Source organism: Sciurus carolinensis, chromosome 3 (genome assembly GCF_902686445.1).
Source record: "Sciurus carolinensis chromosome 3, mSciCar1.2, whole genome shotgun sequence".
Lineage (NCBI taxonomy): Eukaryota > Metazoa > Chordata > Mammalia > Rodentia > Sciuridae > Sciurus > Sciurus carolinensis.
In genome coordinates this window covers 107,239,325-107,260,240 of record NC_062215.1, presented here as the reverse complement: position 1 = coordinate 107,260,240, position 20,916 = coordinate 107,239,325, and the positions used below count along the sequence as shown (strand labels likewise).

The 20,916-nt window shown below is 34.7% G+C and overlaps 1 non-coding gene and 1 pseudogene across 1 annotated transcript; one reads left to right on the top strand and one right to left on the bottom strand.

Moving 5' to 3' along the window:
• Nucleotides 1-393: 393 nt before the first annotated feature.
• Trnaa-agc (transfer RNA alanine (anticodon AGC)) lies at nt 394-466 on the bottom strand. Its single transcript has one exon. It is a non-coding gene; the product is annotated as a tRNA-Ala (tRNA).
• Nucleotides 467-3,830: 3,364 nt separating this feature from the next.
• LOC124979468 (U6 snRNA-associated Sm-like protein LSm6) overlaps nt 3,831-20,916 on the top strand; it is a 149,571-nt pseudogene continuing 132,485 nt past the window's right edge.

Below are 20,916 nucleotides of genomic sequence, written 5' to 3'. Positions count from 1 at the left end.
ATAGAAAGAACACATTTGTTAAATAGTTTTCAGAATTAAAGAGATGACTAATAACTAAAGTACTTATTGATATCACCATTTAGTAAAGCCATTCTTAAATTTCATATGTAGAGTTACAGTATTTTTTCATGTAAATGGATATAGTTCATTATGATACATACATATTTGATGAACTTTATCTCACTAAATGGAGTGTACATCTTTCCATATCTAATAGTATTGGTTATAACACATTTTATATAATTAATATTCCACAGTATGAAGATTGTCATATAAATAACATAATCAACAGTCTATTAGCAAACTTTGATAATTTTCCTGAGATTTTGCCATTGAAAGTAACATATGTGTATACATATCTTTGTGCAGTTTTTTTTTTTTTTTTTTTTTTTTTGGTGGTGCTGGGGATTGAACCCAGGGCCTTGTGCATGCTAGGCAAGCACTCTACCAACTGAGCTATATCCCCAGCCCATCTTTGTGCAGTTTTAAAAGTATTTTATTATGTTCAATTTCTAGAAGTGAAATTTCTTGAACAAAAATATGAAAATTCTGAAACTTGTACTAGATATTGGCAAATATCCCAGGAAATATTATAATAGAATGTATATTTTCATCTGTCTATTAAGGTACTCATTTCCCCAAAACTTCACACATAAAAAATCAAGGACTGAAGTGTAGCTTAGTTGTAGAATCTTGTATAGCATAAGTGAGACCCTGGGTTCACTCTCTAGTACTCTGAAAAAACAAATTTAAAATGTCAATTTGCCAAGTTTATGTTTAAAATGCTGTAATTTTAATTTATATTGATTACTAGATATTGAATACTAAATATTTTCAAACATTTAACTTTGGGGGAATGGTATTGCCATTTATATATCTTCTTCAATGTCATATTGATGTTTACATTTTTTGAATTAATTTAAAAGATTTTGCCCTTTTTTAATATTTGAGAAGTCTTCATTTGAGTTTCAACCAGTTTTCTATTAAGCAAACTCATGGGCAAGGATGCCTTATTTCCCAAAGTCCCTTGCACTGTGATATTGCATGCGTTCTAGTTCAGTCAATCTGCATTCATTTGGGATTGAATTTGGAGTTAGTGATTCAGAGAAATAGGGAAAGATGGGAATTTACTCTAATAACATGGCAACTCAAGCAGTACCATCAGTGATCCTGAGCTCAGTTGCATGGAAAGTGTTGTCTTCAGTAGGTGGAATCTACGATATGACTGTGGTTGTGACTCTGGCTGCCTTGTTTCCCCAAATTCATTTTAAAATATCATTATTTTTTGCAGTCAGATTTATTAAGGTGTTCACATACAATAAAATTTAAGTGTCTTATTTGATGAGTATTGACATGTGCAATTTTCTAATCATCACCACAATGCAGATATAGACCATTTACTTATATATTGACAGAAGCCAGGCATGAAATATTTCATTTATTTTTTTATCATTTAAATCACATCACAACTCTTAGTTGTTTCTATTATTCACATTTCACCAATAAGGAAACATATTAAATAACCTGACTCAAATAACAATCTGTTTTGGTGGCTGAGCTAAGATGTGAGCCCAGATGGCCATTTCTCCTGTTCTGCATTACTTCAACAGTTCAAGGGATTGTTCACTTGGTGAAATACTCATTACCTAGATGTCCATTGGGAAACATCATTTTTCCACTTAATTCTATTTTAAATTCCCAATATTCAAAATCTTAATCTAAAATAAGATAAAATTCCTCTATGAACAATTTAATTTTGGCATTTTTAGTGAATTCTCTAGAAATGATAATTTGGCATACAAGGTATTTGTGTACTATTCATATCAGAAGTCAATGGACAAGTCAATATGTATTTATTACATTTATCTTTGTATACATTAAATGATTGAGTAAAGAAGGTAAATATGGAGGAAATAATATTGTGGCTTTAGAGTTCATGTTGTTGGTAAGAAAATAAAACAAGCAGAAATTGCAAGTTAGATCAGAATAAAAGATTCTGGATGATCTAGACTGAAACTCTGTGAAAGTGAATTGTGCTTAATTGGAAGGATTCTTCAGGACTTATCAAGTAAAGTTCAGTGGGGAAAACTTTGTTTTAAGATCTAAAAACTTTTTAATTTTATTTTTCTCTTTCCACATTTTTTATTGGTGCATTATAGCAGTATGTAAAGATGGAATTTGTTGTTACATATTCATACATGCAGACAATACAAGAATACAATTTGGCCAATATCACTCCCTAGCACTGGAAGTATGAGTTTGAGAAGTGTATTGAATAAGGCCAAGATTTGGAAGAGATAGAGAGGAAAAGGAAATGATTCTTATGAAGAGGTCAAGGAAGTGAGAATGAACCAGGCATACATGGAAGACCAACAATAACTGAAGTGGAAAAGTTGACTTGAGAAAGTAGGAAAAATGAAGTTCTGTAAACAGGTGTTATGGAGGAACTTGTACATCAATAGGAGATATTTGAGTTTGATTTAGTAGATAGATTCAGTAGGTATTGAGGCCCAAGTGTACACTCTGGACCCAGAATGGTAACTTAGAAACCACGATCTGTATTCTCAAAAAGGTAAATTAAGAAGATATTGAAACATGGACACCCTTTAAATACAGGTGATACCTACAGATTTATCTAAGAATCTGTTTTTCTCTTCCTCAGTGGCCCCTTCCTTGGTAATCTTTGTCACTTTTAAGTACAACATCTTATTGCAGAAGAGAGTGAAGCCCAGAGATATTAAGTGACTTCTGCAAGGTCTTCAGCTAATTAGTGGTGAAGTCAAGATTAGATGCACATTCCCTCTTGGCAGGCCTACTACACGTTTCTTCAAATCTGGTTTCTCAGATCTTCAGTGAGAGTTTATAGGATAGAATGACATAGACCTTGGACTCTCTGGGTTCAAAGTTCTGCTCTGTTATTCTATAGCTTCTAATCTTAGATATCCACACTTATCTCTCAGTTCCTCATTTTCTCTGTCAGTTCAAAAGGGTGGTAATGATAATAGTATCTACCTCATGGGTTTTTGGGAAGATTAAATTAGATAATATATGCAGAATATGTAGAGTATCGTTTCACATATCTCTGATGCAAACAGGTACAATGAAAGCTAGATTAAGTCCTGTGTGCTAAAAATTGAACAATGACAATCTGCTTTCTTTACTAACAAATTATACAGTACAATTTTCTTTTTAAGATTTGGGTTGATATACATTTTAAATTCTTTTTGTCATCATTGTGCTATAGTAATCTTGTGGCCTACTTCCTCATCTAAAAAAATTCAGGAACACCTATGTACCCTATCAAGTTTTCTTTGAAAACTGATATATGAAGTTGAGGGTCACCCAGGAGGAACTCAGTACATGTTAACTTGCATTTTCCCATTTTTGTGTCTGCCAGTGATTGATAGAAGACAAAATGAAATTAAATTGCATGTACATATATGAGAAATCTTAGAAACAGTTGCAATTTGAATATTTCCTGTGTGTATTTGTTTTCTGAATATATTTGTACATATGTCTCACTTTTATTTATTTTTTAATCATGTGCCATTTAATAGGTTCCTTGAAATTCCCATGTTTCCATGAATTGTAATAAAGATGAACAAGCATCAGACTATATGTTTATATAGGCTTTCCTAACACATGGCACTGTACTTAATTATCTGCCCCACCCCTTTAAGTAGGAAGAAAAGTAAAATGTTTACCAAATGTTTTGTTATGAAATACATTGTTTGGAGTATATTAACTAAAAATAGCATTGCATTGGGCAGGGAAATTCTGTCGCAAACATCTTTTAGTTGCTAAGTATTCCTAAACTTTTATCCAATCTAATGCCGCCATTCTCAGTGATGAACTCCACTGCTTTTCTGAGTGGGTCGGAGGAGAAACAGGCCAACGAGAGTGCAAGCTCTGCTTCTGAAGCTGCAGCCTTGCCAGAGGGAAGACTGGGTCCTGTTGGACTTGGTCCTGTTGAACTGGATGAGGGTCAGCTTTGGGGATGGACATTATACAAGGATAAAGTCCTTGTTAGAAGAAGTATGTCTGTTAAGATGATGTTCACAGAGAGCAATCTAACAAAACCATTTCATTTAGCAGGTGCCACATCTCCCTAGAGGGAACTGACCTGCCATGTCATGCCCTGTGACCAGGTGGCATAATGAGATGTGACATGTCATCTTCTCACTGCCTCTATTGCTATTCTTTTTTTTTTTTTTTTTTTAAGAACATTATGTTGTGCTCTTTATGAATTTATTTTTTGGGGAAATAAGGAATTTTAATAGGAAATCTTCCTTGTCAAATTTTTGCTTCTAACTTGAGGCTTTCTATAATACATACACAGTAATAGAGTCATAATTTCATCTAGTAAATTGTTTACAATTGGAATAAATATGTTGATATGTACTCATAAACTTTATGATATATTCCATGATATGAATAACTATAGTAGTTGTTTTTAACTGAGGTGAGAATGTGGAAATATAAGATGGAGATATTGAGCACAGAGTTGTATCAAGATCCACATTTCCTGCGATCCAAGATGGCGGCCTAGAGGGAGACTGCACCCCCAGTCACTCCAGAACCCAGGTGGTAAGAAGGGGAGGCATTGAGAGACTCGGACTGAAATAGAGCCACGGGTGAGTCTGCCCACTGGGTAAAGCTCGGCCCGGGTGGCAGGCCCAGATAGAGGTGGCTTATTGGAGCCGGGCAGGGCAGCTAGAGTCTTCCCAAGGTAGCCTTCCACACTCCGGCAGTGGGCTCCTCCCACACGGCCAGCTGCACGGTGCAGGCCCACAGTGAGAGCATTTCCGCACAGAGCCAGTTCCAAACCATGGAACAAGTAGGGGGCTAGGGGCAGTTTTCTTCGGATGAGCTGCTTTATCAGATTCCTCCAAGACATCAGGCTACTGAAGGCTGGGAGGTGATACACTGGAAATCTACCGGGACATTATAAGCCAGTAGCGGAAAACTGCAATATCTCAGGGTCCCACTGACAACTGACCAATATGAGAAAACAAGGGAAGAAAATGTCCCAAACAAACCTAGATACTACATCAATAAAACCCAATGACAGCACAGCAGAAGAAATGTCAGAAAGGGAGTTCAGAATGTACGTAATTAAAACGATCAGGGAAGCTAATGAGGAGATGAAAGAGCAAATGCAGGCATTGAAGGAGGAGATGAAAGAGCAAATGCAGGCATTAAATGATCGCACCAATCAACAGTTAAAAGACCAAATACGGGAAGCAAGAGATCATTTCAATAAAGAGTTAGAGATACTGAAAAAAAAACCAAACTGAAATCCTTGAAATGAAGGAAACAATAAACCAAGTTAAAAACTCCATAGAAAGCATAACCAATAGGATAGAACACCTGGAAGACAGAACCTCAGACATTGAAGACAAATTATTTAATCTTGAAAGCAAAGTTGGCCAAACAGAAAAGATGGTAAGAAATCATGAACAGAATCTACAAGAATTATGGGATATCATGAAAAGGCCAAATTTAAGAATTATTGGGATTGAGGAAGGCTTAGAGAAACAAACCAAAGGAATGAACAATCTATTCAATGAAATAATAACAGAAAATTTCCCAAATATGAAGAATGAAATGGAAAACCAAGTACAAGAGGCTTATAGAACTCCAAACATACAAAATTACAACAGACCCACACCAAGGCACATTATTATGAAAATACCTAACATACAAAATAAAGACAGAATTTTAAAGGCCGCGAGAGAAAAGAATCAAATTACATTCAGAGGGAAACCAATAAGAATATCAGCAGATTTTTCAATCCAGACCCTAAAAGCTAGAAGGGCCTGGAACAACATATACCAAGCCCTGAAAGAAAACGATGCCAACCAAGAATCTTATACCCAGCAAAACTTACCTTCAAATTTGACGATGAAATAAGATCCTTCCATGATAAACAAAAGCTAAAGGAATTTACAAAAAGAAAGCCAGCATTACAGAACATTCTCAGCAAAATATTCCATGAGGAAGAGATGAAAAACAACGATGCAAATCAGCAACAGGAGGCGCTAGCCTAAAGGAATAGCCAAATAAAGGAGAAACCAAATCATGTCAAAAACAAATATGAGTCAATTGACTGGGAATACAAATCATATCACAATAATAACCCTGAATGTTAATGGCCTGAACTCATCAATCAAAAGACATAGACTGGCAGATTGGATTAAAAAGAAAAATCCAACAATATGCTGCCTGCAAGAGACTCACCTCATAGAAAGAGACACCCATAGACTAAAGGTGAAAGGATGGGGAAAAACATACCATGCACACGGACACAGCAAAAAAGCTGGAGTATCCATCCTCATCTCAGATAATGTGGACTTCAAACCAAAACTAATCAGAAGAGATAAAGAAGGACATTACATGCTGCTTAAGGGAAGCATAAATCAGCAAGACATAACAATCATAAATATCTATGCCCCGAACATTGGCTCATCCACGTACGTCAAACAAATCCTTCTCAATTACAGAATTCAAATAGACCACAACACAATAATACTAGGCGATTTTAACACACCTCTCTCACCACTGGATAGATCGTCCAAACAAAAATTGAATAAAGAAACTATAGATCTCAACAACACAATCAGCAATTTAGACTTAACCGACATATATAGAATATACCATCCAACAAAGAACGAATACACTTTCTTCTCAGCAGCACATGGATCCTTCTCTAAAATAGACCACATTTTATGCCACAAAGCTACTGTTAGCAAATACAAGAAGATAGAGATACTACCTTGTACTCTATCAGATCATAATGGATTGAAATTAGAAATAAATGACAGAATAAAAAACAGAAACTTCTCCAATACCTGGAGATTAAATGATACACTATTATATGATGAATGGATAACAGAAGACATCAGGAGGGAAATAAAAAAATTCTTAGAAGTAAACGAGAACAAAGACACATCATATCAAAATCTCTGGGACACTATGAAAGCAGTACTTAGAGGAAGATTTATTTCATGGGGTGCATTCAAAAAAAGAAGTAGAAATCAACAAATAAACGACTTAACACTACAGCTCAAAGCACTAGAAAAAGAAGAGCAGACCAATACCAAAAGTAGTAGAAGACAGGAAATAGTTAAAATCAGAGCCGAAATCAACGAAATCGAAACAAAAGAAACAGTTGGAAAAATTAACAAAATAAATAGTTGGTTCTTTGAAAAAATAAATAAAATTGATAAACCCTTAGCCACACTAACAAAGAGAAAGAGGGAGAAAACTCAAATTACTAAAATTCGGAATGAACAAGGAAACATCACAACAGACACGAGTGAAATACAAAACATAATTAGAAGCTATTTCGAAAATCTATACTCCAACAAAACAGAAAACCTCGAAGACATCAACAAATTTCTAGAGACATATAAATTACCTAAACTGAACGAGGAGGACATACACAACTTAAATAAACCAATATCAAGCAATGAAATAGAAGAGGTCATCAAAAGCCTACCAGCAAAGAAAAGTCCAAGACCAGATGGGTTCTCAGCCGAGTTCTACAAAACCTTTAAAGAAGAGCTCATTACAATACTTCTCAAACTATTCCATGAAATAGGAGAGGAGGGAACCCTACCAAACTCGTTCTATGAAGCCAATATCACCCTGATACCTAAACCAGACAGAGACACATCGAGGAAAGAAAATTTCAGACCAATATCCTTATAGAATATCGATGCAAAAATTCTCAACAAAATTTTAGCAAATCGCATACAAATATATATTAAAAAGATAGTGCACCACAATCAAGTGGGTTTTATCCCAGGGATGCAAGGTTGGTTCAACATTCGGAAATCAATAAATGTCATTCACCATATCAACAGACTTAAAGTTAAGAATCACATGATTATTTCAATAGATGCAGAAAAAGCATTTGATAAAATACAGCATCCCTTCATGCTCAAAACACTAGAAAAAATTGGGGTAGTGGGAACATTCCTAAACATTATAAAGGCAATCTACGCTAAGCCCATGGCTAATATCATTCTAAATGGTGAAAAACTGAAAGCGTTCCCCCTAAAAACTGGAACAAGACAGGGATGCCCTCTTTCACCGCTTCTATTCAACATCGTCCTTGAGACTCTAGCCAGAGCAATCAGACAAACGAAAGAAATTAAAGGGATACGAATAGGAAAAGAAGAACTCAAACTATCCCTGTTCGCTGATGACATGATTATATATTTAGAGGAACCTGGAAATTCCACCAGAAAACTTTTAGAACTCATAAGTGAATTCAGTAAAGTAGCAGGTTACAAGATCAATGCTCATAAATCCAATGCATTTTTATACATAAGTGATGAATCTTCAGAAAGAGAAATTAGGAAAACTACCCCATTCACAATAGCATCGAAAAAAATAAAATACTTGGGAATCAATCTCACAAAAGAGGTGAAAGACCTCTACAATGAGAACTACAGAACACTAAAGAAAGAAATTCAAGAAAACCTTAGAAGATGGAAAGATCTCCCATGTTCCTGGATAGGCAGAATTAATATCATCAAAATGGCTATACTACCTAAAGTGCTATACAGATTCAATGCAATTCCAATTAAAATCCCAATGATGTATCTTGCAGAAATAGAGCAAGCAATTATGAAATTCATCTGGAAGAATAAAAAACCTAGAATAGCTAAAGCAATCCTCAGTAGCAAGAGCGAAGCAGGGGGTATTGCAATACCAGATCTTCAACTCTACTACAAAGCAATAGTAACAAAAACGGCATGGTATTGGTACCAAAATAGACAGGTAGATCAATGGTACAGAATAGAGGACATGGACACAAACCCAAATAAATACAATTTTCTCATACTAGACAAAGTTTCCAAGAATATGCAATGGAGAAAAGATAGCCTCTTCAACAAATGGTGCTGGGAAAACTGGAAAACCATATGCAATAGAATGAAATTAAACCCCTATCTCTCACCCTACACAAAACTCAACTCAAAATGGATCAAGGACCTCGGAATCAGACCAGAGACCCTGCATCTTATAGAAGAAAAAGTAGGTCCAAATCTTCAACTTGTTGGCTCAGGATCAGATTTCCTTAACAGGACTCCCATAGCACAAGAAATAAAAGCAAGAATCAACAACTGGAATAGATTCAAACTTAAAAGCTTTCTCTCAGCAAAGGAAACTATCAGAAATGTGAAGAGAGAGCCTACAGAGTGGGAGAATATCTTTGCCAACCATACTTCAGATAGAGCGCTAATTTCCAGAATCTATAAAGAACTCAAAAAACTCTACACGAAGAATACAAATAATCCAATCAACAAATGGGCTAAGGAAATGAACAAACACTTCACAGAAGAAGATGTACAAGTAATCAACAGATATATGAAAAAATGTTCAACATCCCTAGTAATAAGGGAAATGCAAATCAAAACTACCCTAAGATTCCATCTCACCCCAATTAGAATGGCAATTATCAAGAACACAAGCAACAATAGGTGTTGGCGAGGATGTGGTGAAAAAGGAACACTCATACATTGCTGGTGGGGTTGCAAATTAGTGCAGCCACTCTGGAAAGCAGTGTGGAGATTCCTCAGAAAGCTTGGAATGGAAACACCATTTGACCCAGCTATCCCACTCCTTGGCCTATACCCAAAGGACTTAAAATCAGCATACTACAGAGATACAGCCACATCAATGTCCATTGCTGCTCAATTCACCATAGCCAGATTGTGGAACCAACCTAGATGCCCTTCAGTTGATGAATGGATAAAGAAACTGTGGCATATTTATACAATGGAATATTACTCCGCAATGAAGAATGATAAAATTATGGCATTTGTAGGCAAATGGTCGAAATTGGAGAATATCATGCTAAGTGAGATAAGCCAATCTCAAAAAACTAAAGGACGAATGATCTCGCTGATAAGCGAATGAGGACATATAATGGGGGGTGGGAGGGGCTAGCATTAGGTTTAGGGTTAGGTTTAGAGTTAGGCTAAGGAGAGCGGTAAGAATGAAGGAAAGAAGGACTGTGTAGAGGGAAAAGAGGGGTGGGAGGGGTGGGGGGAGGGAAAAATTAAATAAACATCATTACCCTATGTAAATGTAAAAAAAAAAAAAAAAAAAAAAAGATCCACATTTCCAATTTAAACATGCCCCAGGTTAAGAATTAAGAAACATAAAATGCCTTTTGTAGTAAAAACAAATTCCTACCCTTGAAGAACATGTAATTGCAGAGGGTAAGAAAAATATTAAAGCAATTACTTTGAAGAAATGCATAAGAAAACATGAGACTATTAATGTAGCAATTAAGAAATAAAAAATACAAAAGTTTCCAATATAAAGTAATAGAGAATGATAGGAAATAACACAGAAATGAAGCCCTAAGCTTTAATGATGAAGGCTATGTCCACAGCTTACTAAGACTAGCACAGTGGGAATATCTTTGATACATGTTTTAATGGTTGTTATTTATCTTAGTTTCCCCATCTATAAAATGAGGACAATAATAATAATAATAACTCTTACAAATTTTTTTTGTGCAGATTAGAGTTGTCTTAAATGTACTTTTATGTTCAAGGTGTCATTTCATTTGTTGGAATTTTATTGGCATCTACTTTTTCCTCTTGAATAATCTTAATCCAGAAACATATTTAAAAATAGCCATTTACTTGAACTGTATTAGAAACCATATATTTTAATTTTATACGCTTCTTACAACAGCAGTAAAATAGAGTTATAAATTATTTGTTATTTTGAGGTCAAATATTCTCTCTGATATCTGGATCTTGACACATAAGAAGTGGGGCAGAGAATAGAAGTTCACTGGAGTAGACAAAAGGGGAGAAGGGAAGGGAGAGGAGATGGAAATAGGGAAGACAATAGGATGAATTGGACAAAACTTTCCTGTGTGCGCATATGAATGCATGACCAGTGAAACTCCACATCAAGTATAACTATAAGAATGAGATCCTAATTAGAATAAGTTATACATGGAGTATTATTTATATATAATATGTATACATGGTTCTACTGCTGTGTATACCTAAAAAGAACAAATAAAAATTTATTTGTTATTTTGGAACAATTAGATGACTAAATTTACCCTGAAGGAGGAATGTTCAGATTTGTATATTTAAGGAAAGCAAGTTAAAATATATAGACTGATGATCCTAAAAAACCAAAGTTTTCTCTTGGTTTTCATATCAGAATGTTCTCTCTGATATGATGATGATCCATAATGGGAGGTGGTTAGGGAAGAATGGAGGAACTTTAGATTGGGCAGAGGGGGAGCAGGGGGGGAAGGGGGTGTGGGGGTAGGAAGGATGGTGAAATGAGACAGACATCATTACTTGTGTACATGTATGATTGCATGACGGGTGTGACTCTTCATTGTGTACAGCCAGAGGAATAAGTTGTGCTCCATTTGTGTACACTGTGTGTCAAAATGCATTTTGCTATCGTGTATAACTATTTAGAATGAATTAAAAAAATAAGGTGGTAAAAAGAATTTAAAACTGGGGTTTTTTTCCCCCCCTGAGAGTAAGTGCATGGAAATGAGAGGGATACAGTGCTTTGGGATGCCTTTATTACTCAAGTTTACTGTTTTCAGGGATCATGCAGCACTAGTGTGAGGCTGAGAGGTATCCCTTCACATTATACCAGGTATAAATGTTGATAAATCATAAAAAAGCATCTTCTTATATGGGGGAAAATGCCTTTGACATTTTTCCCTAAGTAAAGTATGCAGAAAACCTGCTTAAATGGGGCATATAATTTTTAATGACTCAGGCCTTTAGTCCTCGGAAATGAACCAAGTATGATAAATAAGTTGGAAGCTGGTGAATATTGAGTGTCTAGTCATCCCATCATCAGATCTGAAATCACCTGAGGATGGAATGAAAGTGGTGGTTTTGAATGCAGTAGTCTTTAGCTGACTTTGGAGAATGTGGAATAAATTAATGCAAAGTTGATTATAATCAGTTAATCAAAAAAATCTCAGCCTAAAAAGTGGGAGATATTGACATGATAATCAGAAACAGTGTAAGACTTTCATTTTAATAAAAATAATCAGTTTCTCATAGAAATTGTTTTTGGGTTTGTTTTCTTTAAACTACATATTGCTGACAAGGAAACATGTCTCCACCTTGTACCTTTTCTTTTACTGACTTTGGACCTTTGCTTTTTCAATACTTATTAGTTTACATATAGGTAGACTGCTCTCATTTCTGTTCTTATTTCACTGGCTATCCTGAGGAGGAAATATTCACCAGTTAACTCAGGAGAAAGGCAAGGTTTGTGCATCATTAAAAAATAAATGAATGTATTCATTCTTTTATTTAATCGGATATAATAATTTAAAATATATTAACCCTGTCCCTGAAGATCATAAAAAAGAGAGAATGTGGAAAATTAAAGAATTAGGTAAATTAGAAAAGCTTAAAATGAGCAGGGAACTATTGCAGAAAAAAATTAAATATATTGTATCCACAACTGATTTTAATATGGCACCAATGGAGCATCAATGCAAAAAACTTTCATCTGTGGATCTTGGGTCTATTGTTGCTCTGCAGGGCATCCAATCTCTTAGAACTTTGAAAAATTAAGTAACATAAGTGTGTCAACCAGCAAAGGGAACTTTGGAATACATTTTTTAAAAAGAAAAAGTGTGTATGACCAAGTTGATATTATGAAATATTTCTGATTAATAATATGACTGAAATAGCAATTTTCAATTTTGGTTTTGAGACACTAACATTGAATCATTATAGATTCACTTAAAACTCTCAATATACCATAAAATTAATAAAATTATTTAAAGTTGCATGATTTTAAGAACAAAACAGAAGATATGGGATCAAAGTTACAAAAATGATTCAGGATGACAGACCTGGGGACTATTGGTATTATAGTAAGTATCAAATATAAAACCATAAAGGTCAAGAAAATGGACATTTGACAAATCAAAATTAGATTTGTTGAGATGAGAAATGAGATATCAGAGTTATGACAAAAACTATAGAAAATTTTAATATTTATGAAAAGGCTCAGAGTTCATAATATAGGAGAAACATCACTTCATGTTGATAAGATAGAGTTGAAGAATGTGAATGTTGACTAAATGAATGTCACATAAATTCCTTCTTCCTAAAAATATTCTCAAGTATATTTCACATTTTTTAATAGAGAAAAGCAAAGGAAAGAGAAATATTTATTACAAGTGCAAACCAATTATGTACTCATATTCTGGGAGAAACCGTGACCTTATTTGTGAAACATAAAATTAGTTCATATAGATTTTCTACTTTATATAGAACACATACAAATACACAATCACACAGTTATATAAAGTACCTATCTAATGATCTGTTTTTGTATGTATATGCATGCATATTAGTATTATTTTTTTCTTGCATAAATCCAAATTCTAGTCCTTTATATGGTAATTAAAAAGAAATTTAAAGATTTATAGACTATACAATAGTGTAAAACATTTAAGATGTCTTATTACATCCCCATAGTTAACTTTATAGATGAAGTCTCATTATTAATAAAATAAACATAAAATTTTTTACTGATATGATTATTTGTGGGTTTACTAAGGAAATACATGCAGAACATTTTCCAGGTACATAATAAATTTTTCATAAGTGTAAATATTAAAAGAAAGGATTATGAAAATTAGAGAATTGAATGCTTGTATTATTAGTAATGCCTCTATTATAAATTGTAAGCAGAGTAAAGTCACCACAAGGAAAGATACAATATTAAAAAATTCCCATTTTTAATTTGATTAATTGGCTTTATCCAAAATAAGTTCTACTATTAGCAAAAATTTCCACTTTTATGGCTATTTTATTGCATTATTTGATGCTTGTTTTGAGCATTTTATATAGTGCTTACAACTCTACTGGAAGGAATCAGTATCTATTGCATACTTTCTGAATGTGTGTACAACATAAGTTTTCCTCAATCTGTATTAATTGATTTCTCCAAAAAGCCAGTTATCAAATATCCTAATGCTTGTGGCAGATTAAGTCTGGATCCAGACAGAATTTATGCAAGTGTAGAGTTCTATGAATATCAGAGGTGGATAAAGACATCAAGACATAAAAAGTTTCTATTTTGGTGATAGAGGTAGGGTCTAGGAATCTGCATTTTTTTTTGGATCTGCATTTTTTAAGTCTATCTATGAAATCAGTTGCATAGACATGAAACTGTGATATTCACTCTGTATTTTCCCATCTGGTCCAAAGAATAGTGTCTGCAATCTCTTGCTAATACGTAATAGACTATAATTTGCTATTTTCCCTATATGATAGAGTAATACTTCTATTAAAAATAATATTTAGTATCTGATATCCATTCATTCATTTACTCATTATATTTCTAAATATAAACAATGATTTATTATTAGTAGTCTATGTTGGAATTTAGTGAGCATCATGTTCTAAGTTATTGCAAAATGTTAGTCTGTAAGCATTACATTATTTTGCCAGTTTACCATTTTCTAAATTCAACACTGAGCTTTTAAAATCTCTGATAATGGTTTCTCTATTTTGCTTTCAATTGTATGAGCAAACAGCTATGGAGACTAAAAACAAGAGAGGGCTAAATTCTGGCACAAATTGTAACATATTCAATGACTAAAAATTAATCTTTCTTTTAAACAACAAAAATTCCATTTTTGTTGTTTTTTTTCTTCTAAGGTTTACAGAATATCTATTTTATTTTTAAGACGGACTCTAGATTTACATTTCAGTTCAACTATTCTGAATTTTAGTTACTTCCTAGATAAGTATGGGAGTTGTGATACTTGTGTCAGAGGGTTGTTGTGAATAGATCAAATAAGGTTTTTGTAAGGCATGTAATAAAAGGTATAGATATGCTGGGTGCAGTGGGGCACACCTGTAATCTTAGTGGCTCCAGAGGCTGAGGCAGGAGGATTGCAAGTTCAAGGCCAGCCTCTTCAATTTAGCTAGGCTCTAAGCAAATTTAAAAAGAAAAAAAAAAAAAAAAAAAAAAAGGTCTGGGGATGTGATTTGGTGGTTAAGCACCCCTGGGTTCAATATCCAGTACCAGCCCCCCGGACAAAAAAAAAAAAAAAAAAAAAAAAAAAAAAAAAAAAGGTATAGATAGATACTTCATCTGTTTGTTCAGCTTCTCTAAACTTCTTGCTTCTAGTGGCGGTATAGGTTTTGGGCCAGAAGAAACTCTTTGTTATGTGACTGCTGGGTGAGAGTGGAGTGAAGGCTTGGGGTAAGATACAAATCAACCTTGAGGGGCTTCTCTTCAGTGGAGGTGTTATAGAAGGTCTTGATGTCTTAAAGAGTCCTGTTGTCCAAGACACAAATTGATGGGATTGTTGTCATTGAACAGACCAGGGAAGTGGAGAAGAAAGCTATGTGAGAGGTTGGGAGGTAAGGTAGGAAGAGTAAGGTCCAAGAATCTTGGGGTTCACATATTGGAGAGAAGCATTATTATTGAAATAGGAAAGGTAGGTTGGTGTCTTTGCTTAGGATGAGAAGGTTCAGTCATTTGAATGGTAGCTGAATGAGGATGGGGATGCCAGCCTGAGCCTTTTAACACCCAGTAGTTATAGTACATTGGACTTGGGTAAATTCAACTTGAATTCATCTCCCCATGACGGGAGACTTAGGGACAGATAGAATATATCCTTTTTTATTCAGAACTACTGGGACCCTTAGCCCCCATGAAGCAGCCCCCACATCATACCAGTGGCCCTTCCCAGCACCAGCTAATTCCATTATATTTCCACAATTTCCAAATTGCCAAAAAATATAACCTCTCATGCCCTTCAATTCCAGCATTGTTTTCTCTGGGCCTCCCAATTCCTCTTTCCAATCTGCAACCCTCATTCCATTTTAAATTGCTCCCATGTGTTTAATGCTGAGGTTAGTCATTAATGGAGCTGTAATGAGCATATTTCGACTACTGATAGTTTTGAACAGGGACCTGGACCCTTGTCCAATATTATAGGAATGCATTTGTATCCCCCCTCCATGTACTCTAGAATGTTGTGCCTTGACAGAATGTAGGCTCCATGATGGCAACGTGTCCTTGTTTTACTCATTCTGTCTTTCATAAAGTAGGTATTCAATAAATATTCATTAATGAATTAATTCATTGAGCATTCATTCAACAAATATATGGTTATGTAATAATATGACAATAAGGGAGTTAAAAATTCTCTCCCTCTTGGAGTTTACATTCTTATGTGCCAGAAGAGGATGACAAGAGGTAAGAAGCATGTAAACTGACATAAATTGTTTACTGTCATTGTTCTAAGTTAGTTCTTAAGTAAGTTAAGTAAATCAACTTAAAAGAAATAGAGAGTCACTGGTAGGAGGTGTTCTGGTTATTTTAGATAGGGTGGTCAAAACAATCTTTCTTGGGAGGCAAATCTGGGCAGAATACAGATTTGATATGATATGAAAATTTGGGACATGAAAAATTTGGGAAGAGGCAGGAGTAACAGAGAGTGTAGAGATTCTGAAATCAGAAAATATCTTATGCATTTAGGACAGAGAGTGGTTGGAGATGAGCTAGGGAAATAAGCAAGGGCCATGTTGTCAGGTCTCTTAGGTTGTGCATAGAATTTTGGATTTTATTTATATGTGCTGTGAAGTCCTAAGGTGTTTGAAACAGAAACGTCAAATAATTTTATTTATATTATTAAAATATCATAGATTAAGAAATAGCTCTGTGAGGAAAGAAGGAAGAGACCTGTCAGACTATTGTAGCTTGAAGTAAGGGATGATGGTGGGTTAGACTTAGGTGGTGGCAGTGGAGAGGATCAGTTTCTGGATATATTTTTAGGTGGGTTCCATAAGGGAAGGGAAAGAGAGGAATTAAGGGTAGTTCCTAGGTTACTTGGCTGATCTGGGGAACTTCATTTTATTATCACCATTTTCTTAAGTGAGCTAATATATTCTGAAAAATAAATACCCAAAAGGAAATGATGATTAAAAAAAACTATTGAACCTTTTTGTTTTCTCTTAATACTTTTTATCTCTCAACTTTTTACTTTGAAAGATGTGAACTTCAACAAGAAGTTTTTAAAAAAAAAATTTTTATTTTTACAGAATGCATTTTGATTCATTGTACACAAATGGGGTACATAAAAAGCAGTACAATAGAAAACTAATGCTCTTTACCTACACTCACTAGTGGTTAACATTTTCACATTTGCTTTTTTCTTTCCATGTGTACAACCCAACACACACAGTGTTTCCCTGAAGCATTTGAAAGTGTATCGTAGACTTCATGAAACTGCTTCCCTAATATTTCAGTATCTTATTTTCTGAGAACCAGTAAATTCTCCTACACAAGCACAGGACCAGAGAAATTTTACACTGATTCAATGTTACTAATCTGATATGTAACCTATAATGAACATTTCTCAGTTGTTCAAATACTGTTTTTTCCCTCTTATCCTTGAGTCAATCAAGGATCAAGTTATGTTTCTGTAGTCTCCTTTAAACTGGGAAGGGGTTGGCAAACTTTTTGTGTAAAGGCTCCATAGTAAGTAAATATTTTAGTCTTTGTGGGCCACATATGGTCTCTGTTGCAACTACTCAGCTCTGCTATTGTAGAGCGAAAGGAGCCACAGACAATATGTAAATGAATGAATGTGACTGTGGGCCAATAAAACTTTATTTATGGACTCTGAAATTTGAATTTCATATAAAATTCATGATTCACAAAATATTATTCTTCTTTAGATTTTTCCCCAACAATTTTAAAATATAAAAACCATTCTTAGCTTGTGCTCTGTACAAAAACAGGCTGCAGGCTGGATTTAGCACATAATTTGGCCCATAATTTGCTAACCCCTGATTTAGAATAGTCCTCTCACCTTTCTTTCTTTTTTTTCTTTGTCTTTTGTGATATTGACTTTTTTTTTTTAAAAAAAGTCCAGGCTATTGTTATGTTGAATGTCAAAATCAGATAGTCTGATTGTTTCTTCATTGTTAAATACAAGTGAAACACGTTTGGCAAGAATACCATCCAAGTGGTGGCATGTCTTTCTTGTGCAGCACATGCCAAGAGATATATATCAGCTTGAAGCTTCTATCCTTTTTAAAATTTAGTTTTGTGAGTGTGAGACAGGAGATTTCTATTGATCTGCACATGTCCATACAGGAAGTACCTATCAACACAGGACTTTTATAATGAGAAACCCGAGTTGGGAGATAGGAGTGCAGGTCTTGAAATCACATAGATCTGGGTTCAAACCCTGGCTTCTTCTCTAGATGAGAACTCAGACTTGAATTTAGATCCAGGTTCATCCTGGGGCAAACAATAGATTCTTAATAAATGTTCACATTTGTTGTTTTATTAATCACAGAATAAAGCAGATCTTCAGTAGGAGGAGGTGCGACTAAGTCAGAAAAGAAAGAAGCAATTTGGTAATGAACAGTGAATCAGAAAATAAAAGAGAGAGGAATGGAGGAATTGGTGATGCAGCAAGATGGGAAATATAGGAGGAATATGAGGACAGAAATGCAGGACTGAGTTTCAGTGAGGGGACTAGTAGGACTTACTATCTAAATGAAGGTCTCTTAAAAGAAGGATGGCTCAGAATTGGTGCCATAGTTAAAGAGAAACCAGAGTAGACAATCTTCTTTTTTTGAGATTGTTTGAGTTTATGAGAAGATATCAGCACTGACTGTTTTCTCTGTTTGGCTTTTTAAGGATGTTGACTGACTTCACAATGTCAGATTAATGAAATCTCAGAGGTAATGGGGTAGCTTTGAATAAACTTGGGTCAATTAGGAATAATAGCCCATGGTAATTAATGAGCTTGAGTAAAGAGACAATGCTCTTCTTGAGAGAAGCATCTGGCAAACTTCCATTCTATACTTTGATTTCAAGATGATTTCAGAATTAGTTCTTATAATTCACAACAGGCTAAAAATTGGCAGCTGTTTCCTAGAAAAGATGTAGTTTTCATGAAGAGATGTTTTGATCCAAAATGGTTCTCCTTAAGAACAGCAAAGGTGGGAATAAAGACTTATATAGGCATTATGTTGTCAGTTTATTACATTAAGATAATCTTTTAATTTGTAATATTATGAGTTAGAAATAAGTGTCCTATAGCATGACGGAATTCAGAGATATGGCAAGAAAGTCAAGTGAACTTAGATGAAACCAAAATTAGTTCATATTGATATAGGCATATGTAGGTATAAGAAATTAGAAAACAAGTGGTTACCCTAAATTAAATGATTACAATTCAATTTTGGGAACACACAATAGAAGGAGCAAGAATCTTTAAATTTGACATACATCTATTTATAATTGTGTGGTTTACACTTTACAATGTCTACACAACTCCAAGAATCCATACACTTATGGCTAATTTGTGAAGCTCTTTGAAGGTAGGTTAGTATCTTATAGAGTAGTAGTTTCCTTATTTATCAACTGGTAAGTGATGTGGTCCAGAATATAAACATAAGTGAGAAAAGACTTTAATCAGCTAACTAGGCACTGAAAAATCCATTCAATAAAGTGTATGTATACTTAATGCCAGTCAAAAATGTTTATTTCATCTAGATAATAGATGGTATGGGTGATACAGTCTGAACTTGGAGAAACTTATAGAAGAATGCCTCCCATTTGGACATTGCTGTAAACAATATTGGTCTCTTAAAGAGCCCAAAGTCTTAATTCCTGGAACCTGTGGCTATGTTATCTTGTATTGCAAAAGGGACATTGCAGATGTGATTAAGACAAAGATATCAGGATGGAAAACTTTCCTGCGTTATCCAGGTTGGCTTGATGTAATTACATATGCCTTTAACAGCAGGGGACCTTGCCTGACTGGGTCAGAAGGAGGCTCAGCAAGAAAAGCATAGCCAGAGAGGTGGGAGGTTGGAGGCATTGAAGGCAGAGGGAGGGGGTTCAAGATCCAATAAACATGGGTGGCCTCTAGAAGCAGGAAAAGGTAAGGAAATTGTCCTGCCCTAGAACATCTAGAAAGAATGCATTCTTGTTGAAGATCTGGCTTAAGTTGTCTCATTTTTTTTTTCTTTTTTGTAGTGCTGGGGATTGAACCCAGGGCCTTGTGCTTGCAAGGTAAGCACTTTACCAACTGAACTACATCCCCAGCCCTGGCTTAAACTCATTGAGACTTGTTAGATTTCTAACCTAGATAGACTTAGTTTTAAGTCAATAAATGTGTAGTAATTTGTTGTAGTGCAATAGGAGATGAATATGGTTATTAATGCATTGTATGGGGCCAGAATCCTGTTCAACTGTACACTTTACCATGTCTTAGTTGCTCAAACTATGTAGTGGAAATGTTTGTCTCTTTGTCCATCAGTGTATAGATGTGATCATAATTCCCTTACTAATGCACTTCCATAAATAAAAATAACATGAAAATAAGAAGTAGCATCATTATAAGATCATGATCTTATTTTAATTGAGTGACTTCTTGAATTTTGATCTCAGAGCAATGCTTGGTCCATGATTCTTTTTGTAAATGGAAAAATCATCTTACCTGTAACCCAAAGATTTAATCAGTGTAGAACTCAGGTTGCCCAATTTAACTAAAAGAACTACCTCCTTGAAAATGCAATTAAGAAATATTTATCACCAGAAATCAAGCTGTAGCAAATTTTATCAAGTACATCCTTATGGAAATGGAAATTGAGGAGATAATCTTGGAGTAAAAGACTTGAGAGGTCATTAAGTCCAGTGCTTGACAAAACTGGTCATGAATAATTTTGGGGAGCCTTTTAAAAATAAAGAGTACCTGATTCCATCTTAGATTTATTGAATCAGACTTTCTGTAGTGTTCCTGGCATTTTAAAATTTAAAAAGAACTCTGCAAGGGATTCTGATGTGAATGACAAGTATTTTGAATCCAGTAAGTCCAACTGTCCACTTAGA